Below are 6,000 nucleotides of genomic sequence, written 5' to 3' on the forward strand. Positions count from 1 at the left end.
TCTGGCTGGGTGAAGATTAGGTAAGGCTCGTGTTTGTGTGCCCTCAAGCTCTACATGCTGCGTCACTGGCACTTGCCAATTCCCCAAAGCCGTTCTTGCATCCTGCTACCTTGCCTAATCCTCTATAAGCCAGCCAAAAAGCAGGTACCACCTGTGCAGAAGGGATGGGGGCGGAACAGCACCCTACTGGGCCCCAGTAACACAGTTAAAAATCTTTTTTAAAACAAAATAAAAAATTGAAAAAGCACCATGGGCCCCTCAGCACTGTTGCCCCCTAGGCTAGTCTAGGTATTAATCCACCCCTGGGCATTATTAGCTGTCATACTCTTTCCTGAACATAACCAAAACTTCACTCTGGTTGTCATGGTCACTATTGGATGGCCACAAAAAGCTGAGTAAAAGGCAGGCAAGCTGAAAATTATGGTACATAAAACTGAGGCCCCACGGCTACTATAAAGTTGATTTTAAAGTGCAAAAGTCCAATAACAGCTGCAGACAGCCAGGTGGTAAAAGCTAGAGTCTACTATGAATCTATAATAAAGAAGATTCCTAATACTCAGTGCATCACTATCATATATAGGTGATTAAGAGGAGGAATTAAAATACAATTAGTTGCAGGCCCGGGGAGCCCGAGGCAACTCCAGAACTTCTCGGTTGGAGCTTGTCACAGGCCGATAGGAAGCAAAGGCTCAAGTGTCATAACTCTGCAACAGCCATGCATTTGTTTTGCCTGACACATACAGAACGTGCTCTCCCTACATACATACATACAGCATATACGTACGTACGTACGTACGTACGTACGTACGTACGTACGTACGTACGTACGTACGTACGTACGTACGTACGTACGTACGTACGTACATACATACATACACATATATACAGCATACGTACATACATACATACATACATACAGCATATACGTACATATATACATACATACATACATACACATACATACATACACACATACATACATACACATACATACATACACACAACATACATACATACATACATACATACAGCATATACGTACATATATACATACATACATACATACACATACATACATACACACAACATACAGCATATACGTACATATATACATACATACATACATACACATACATACATACACACAACATACATACATACATACAGCATATATACACACACACACAGTGCTCCATGCACACACACTAACCACGCTCACAGCACATCAACGCGATACACACACACGCCCAGTAGCTGCGAACAGCACATCAGATTACGGAGGCCTCTCATGCTCCTGTCTGGGCTACCTGAAAACTCCCCTCAAACACTACGACAATGAAGGAGCACTTTGCATGAATGCTAATACTAATTATCATGCCCCAGCTGAACCCATTTATAGCCCTGAGTGTCAGAGGGATACTTACCGAGCTGGGGGCGGTCACGGCTGACGAGCTGTTCATGTCTACGGCCTTCCTCCTAGCGAGCTATCACCAGCCAATGCGCGCGCCCCGGCGCTTCCTTGTGCTCCCCCTCACGGGAACGTTCGTTCACGTCACGCGCTGCTATTGCTAGTGGTCTGGGTAATGAGTGACGCGGCGTGGGGGTGACCTCTCGGCGAGAAACCTGCAAAAACTCGGTGGGCCCCGCCGACTCAGATCTGCTCACCTTGTTCCCCTTAGCATCGCAAGGAGTGCCCTTGAGGTCGGACGTAGCCCTTGACCCCCCCCCACACACACTAAGCTAGGTTGAAAAAATACACACTTCAATCAAGTTCAACCTTTTAACTCTATTTCTTTATAACCTGCCTAACTGCCAGTTGATCCAGAGGAAGGCAAAAAAAAAACATCTGAAGTCTCTCCAATTTGCCTTAGAGGGGGGAAAATTCCTTCCTGACTCCAAAATGGCAATGGGACTAGTCCCTGGACCAACTTGTACTATGAGCTATCCTATATAATAAAATCCAAGTGTCTCTACGTCCAGTCCGTCCCTGTGTCCGTGGAAATGCGCTACTGCGATTGGATGATCATTTAACAGGAAGCACAACACATGATTGATAAGAGCCAGCGACTGTGCATCCAGTGCCCGGGGAGGCGCCACTCCTAGCGCTCAAGTTTGTGCTCCGGGGAGAGACACCGGGGAGAGACTTAAATTGCAGATTACTTGCAGCCAGGCAGCAGTCAGATTGACAGAATTACCCTGTGCGATCTGTGGCATGCTCAACGTCGTCGCGTGTTGTGTGCGTAGGCGCTACATGGTCACGTTCCGCGCACTACAAGGGAAAATTTTCGTTCTGACCCGGTTCCCTCTGGAGCTGCCCCGGCAGGAGGATGTGTCTGGGATTCTGCAGGGAGACCCGCGCCTGCAGCCTGCGGCTGCTGCTGCTGATACTACTGGGGATGTGGCACTATATATATATATATTTAGAGAGAGGTGACAGGGATGTGTAGGGCGAGGGACACTCAGGGAAATGAGCAGTGTCAGGGGCCGAGGGCTGAAGGGTTGTCTGGCAGCGACAATGGCTGAGACCTGAGCTCTCAGCCCCAGGGATATAGTAGCACTGGGGGGATATAGTAGGACCGGGGGATATAGTAGCACTGGGGGGATATAGTAGGACCGGGGGATATAGTAGCACTGGGGGGATATAGTAGCACTGGGGGGATATAGTAGCACTGGGGGGATACAGTAGGACCGGGGGGATATAGTAGGACCGGGGGGATATAGTAGGACCGGGGGGGAATATAGTAGGACCGGGGGGATATAGCAGGACCGGGGGGATATAGCCGGACCGGGGGGATTAGCAAAACTGGGGGATATAGCAGGACCGGGGGGATATAGTAGGACTGGGGGATATAGTAGGACCGGGGGGGATATAGTAGGACCGGGGGGATATAGTAGGACCTGGGGGATATAGTAGGACCTGGGGGGGATATAGTAGGACCGGGGGGGGATATAGTAGGACCAGGGGATATAGTAGGACCAGGGGGATAAAGAAGCAGTGGCGGATGTGGGGAAGCAGGAAGCATCAGGGGAGATAAACACATTGTCTCAGGTGACAGGGAGACTGTTGGGGGTACAATAACAATCCTATCCTATATAATAAAGTTCAAGTGTCTCTGCGTCCAGTCCCTGTGTCTGTGGAATTGCGCTACTGCGCATGTGCCCCATGGACCGTCTCTGGCGAATTTACGCTAACGTCTCTGGCGAATTTACGCTAGCGTCTCTGGCGAATTTACGCTAGCGAAGTAGATAGACGCCAACCAGAGCGTAAATTCGCACTTTAGTGAATTTGCGTAGCGCAGGCGAAAATTCGCCTGGCGAAGTGCGGCGAACGCTCGCGAAGCCTGCGCTAGCGATTTTCCGCCACCATGTGACAGAGGAGCAGCTCGAGCTGTGGGATGTGTGACCGGGGAGTCCGCGGCGCAGTCAGTAAAGGTAAATGGGGGGTCGGGGTTGAGAGAGACTTCCACCAGCTCCTCACAGAGCGTCTTGCCTCTTTACCGTCTCTGGCGAATGTTTGACTACATATGTTCTAGCGCCCGTTAATTTAACGGGCTTAATGTCTAGTCTTCCATAACCCTGTATTCCCTCACTTGCTAAAAAGCAATCCAACCCCTTCTTAAAGCTATCTAATGTATCAGCCTGTACAACTGATTCAGGGAGAGAATTCCACATCTTCACAGCTCTCACTGTAAAAAAAAACCCCTTCCAAATATTTAGGCGGAACCTCTTTTCTTCTAATTAGAATGGGTGACCTTGTGTCAGCTGGAAAGACCTACTGGTAAATAAAGCATTAGAGAGATTATTATACGATCCCCATATATATTTATATATAGTTATCATATCAATTCTTAAACAGTGTCGGACTGGGACACCAGGGGCCCACCTAAAAACCTTAGGCCAGGGGCCCACTCTCAGTATTATTATTCTTCCTCCCGTCACTCAACCTCTATTCTCCTAGTATATATTTCTTAATATACTATAATACTATAATCTATTAATTCATCTATTTAGCCTCTTTGTTCTCATAGAAATAATAATTGACCATAAATTATGCCAAATGTTTAGCAGCATGAGGGTACACTGACACTTGGGCCCACCGTATCCCGGTGGGCCAGTCCAACACTGCTCTTAAGCGCTTTTCTCCAGCGTGAACATCCCCAACTTGGCCAGTCTTTCCTCACAGCTAAGATTTTCCATGCCTTTTACCGGCTTATCTGCCCAGTAGCATCACTAGAGGGGGGCGGGCCCTGGTGCGTGACACGCAGCCAGGCCCCACCCCCCTCCGTATGGCCGCATTTGTCAGTGGTGTGTGAGCTGCCGGGGGCCCTGAGGGGGTGCGGGCCCTGGCCCGCTCGCACCCCCTGCAGTTCCGCCACTGTAGTTGCCTTTCTCTGTATCCTCTCTAATACAATAATGTCCTATTGAGCACTGGAGACCAAAACTGTACAGCATATTCTAGATGGGGCCTTACAGTGGAAGAATGACCCCTCCTCCTGTAAATCAATGCCCCTTTTAATACAGCTCAAGACCTTATTTGCCCTTGATGCCACTGACTGGCATTGTGTGCTACAGCCAAGTTTCTCATCTACAAGGACTCCAAGGTCCTTTTCCATAATGGATTTGCCTAGTGCAGTCCCATTAAAGGTATAAGCGGCTTGGATATTTTTACATCCCAGGTGCATGACTTTACATTTATCATCATTGAATCTCATTTGCCACTTAGCAACCACCCTCTGTACCTGATCCTGTAGAGTTTTTTTATTCATGTGCAAACAACTTCATTAAGCACAAAATACCTTCGTTTAGAAAGCAGTTTGTTGGACATGGTATCAAATGCTTTGGTAAAATCCAAATAGATCACTACTGCCCCGCCACTGTCCAGCATCTTACTTACCTCGCCATAAAAAGCAATCAAATTCGCCATGCTGATTGCTGCTCATAATGCCATTCATAATGCCATTCACCAGGACAACATTTTGAATGTGATCCCTTGACAAGCCTAGAAACAGTACTTCAATTTTTTGAATGGTCGAATATTCAAACTATTTTCAATTAGAATCAAAGTCAAATTTGGCCTATTCGATGGTCGAAGTACCCAAAAAATACTTTGAAATTCTACGTTTTTTTAATTTGAATAATTCACTTCAACCTTTGATAAATCTGCCCTTTACTGTAAGGGAACTTCTGTAGTAGTTTTTATTACTTGTGGTTTGAGTTTAGATTTTTATTCAGCGGATCTCCAGTTGCAAATTACCCTAGCAACCATTAAATGATGAATGATTTAAATAAGAGATTGGAATATGAATAATAGAGGGTCTAAATAGAAACAGGAGTAATAAAAAGTAGCAATAACATTACATTTGTAGCCTTACAGAGTATTTTTAATGGGGTCAGTGACCCCCATTTGAAAGCTGGAAAGAGTTTGAAGTTAAAAAACTATACAGCAAAAAATATATAACAAAGACCTATTGAAAAGTTGCTTGGAATTAGCCACTCTAACATACTAAAATTTAATTTAAATATGAACCTCCCCTTTATTTCTAGGTCTGCTGTACATGTTAGAGTTACAACACAAATTTTGCCTTGGGTGACATCTGTTTTGCATGATTAGAATATCTTTTTAGCCTAATACAATCTGACTTCTGACTTTTGGTGACAAATGGCATAGTGAAATATAATTTTTTTTTTCAAAAAAAAAAAAAAAAAAAAAAAAGAAGACTTTTGAAGGCAGCTTTAAACAGCAGAATATTTTGCAGGACAGGTATGTAACAGTAGAAGAGCAATGTCTGTATGCAGGAGGCACATATAGGATACATACACAAGTGAACCTTGATGTTTGTGCAACTTTCAACAGTGCAGGTCAGAGGGCAGATTGATTTGTAAAAGGTCTAGTTTCTTTTGTGTGTTTAGCTATTCAGGAACTATGGCTAAATGCTGACGTAGATACACAAATACCTTTTACTGCTTTACAGAGTCAGCGCATTGTCAGTGTTTGCAATT

The 6,000-nt window shown here is 45.5% G+C and overlaps 1 protein-coding gene across 3 annotated transcripts in view; it reads right to left on the reverse strand.

The window, feature by feature from the left end:
* The window catches only part of phf3.S (PHD finger protein 3 S homeolog), a 46,731-nt gene extending 45,022 nt beyond the window's left edge, over window positions 1-1,709 (reverse strand). For 2 of the 3 annotated variants that reach the window (XM_018265522.2, XM_018265520.2), the window contains exon 1: window positions 1,425-1,708. The gene's annotated coding sequence lies outside the window, so the exon portion shown is untranslated. Of the gene's footprint in view, window positions 1-1,424 lie in introns of all 3 variants that reach the window. The other variant, XM_018265521.2, reaches the window with a different exon arrangement.
* Between the last annotated feature and the right edge of the window lie 4,291 nt (window positions 1,710-6,000).

This window comes from Xenopus laevis, chromosome 5S (assembly GCF_017654675.1).
Source record: "Xenopus laevis strain J_2021 chromosome 5S, Xenopus_laevis_v10.1, whole genome shotgun sequence".
Classification (NCBI taxonomy): domain Eukaryota; kingdom Metazoa; phylum Chordata; class Amphibia; order Anura; family Pipidae; genus Xenopus; species Xenopus laevis.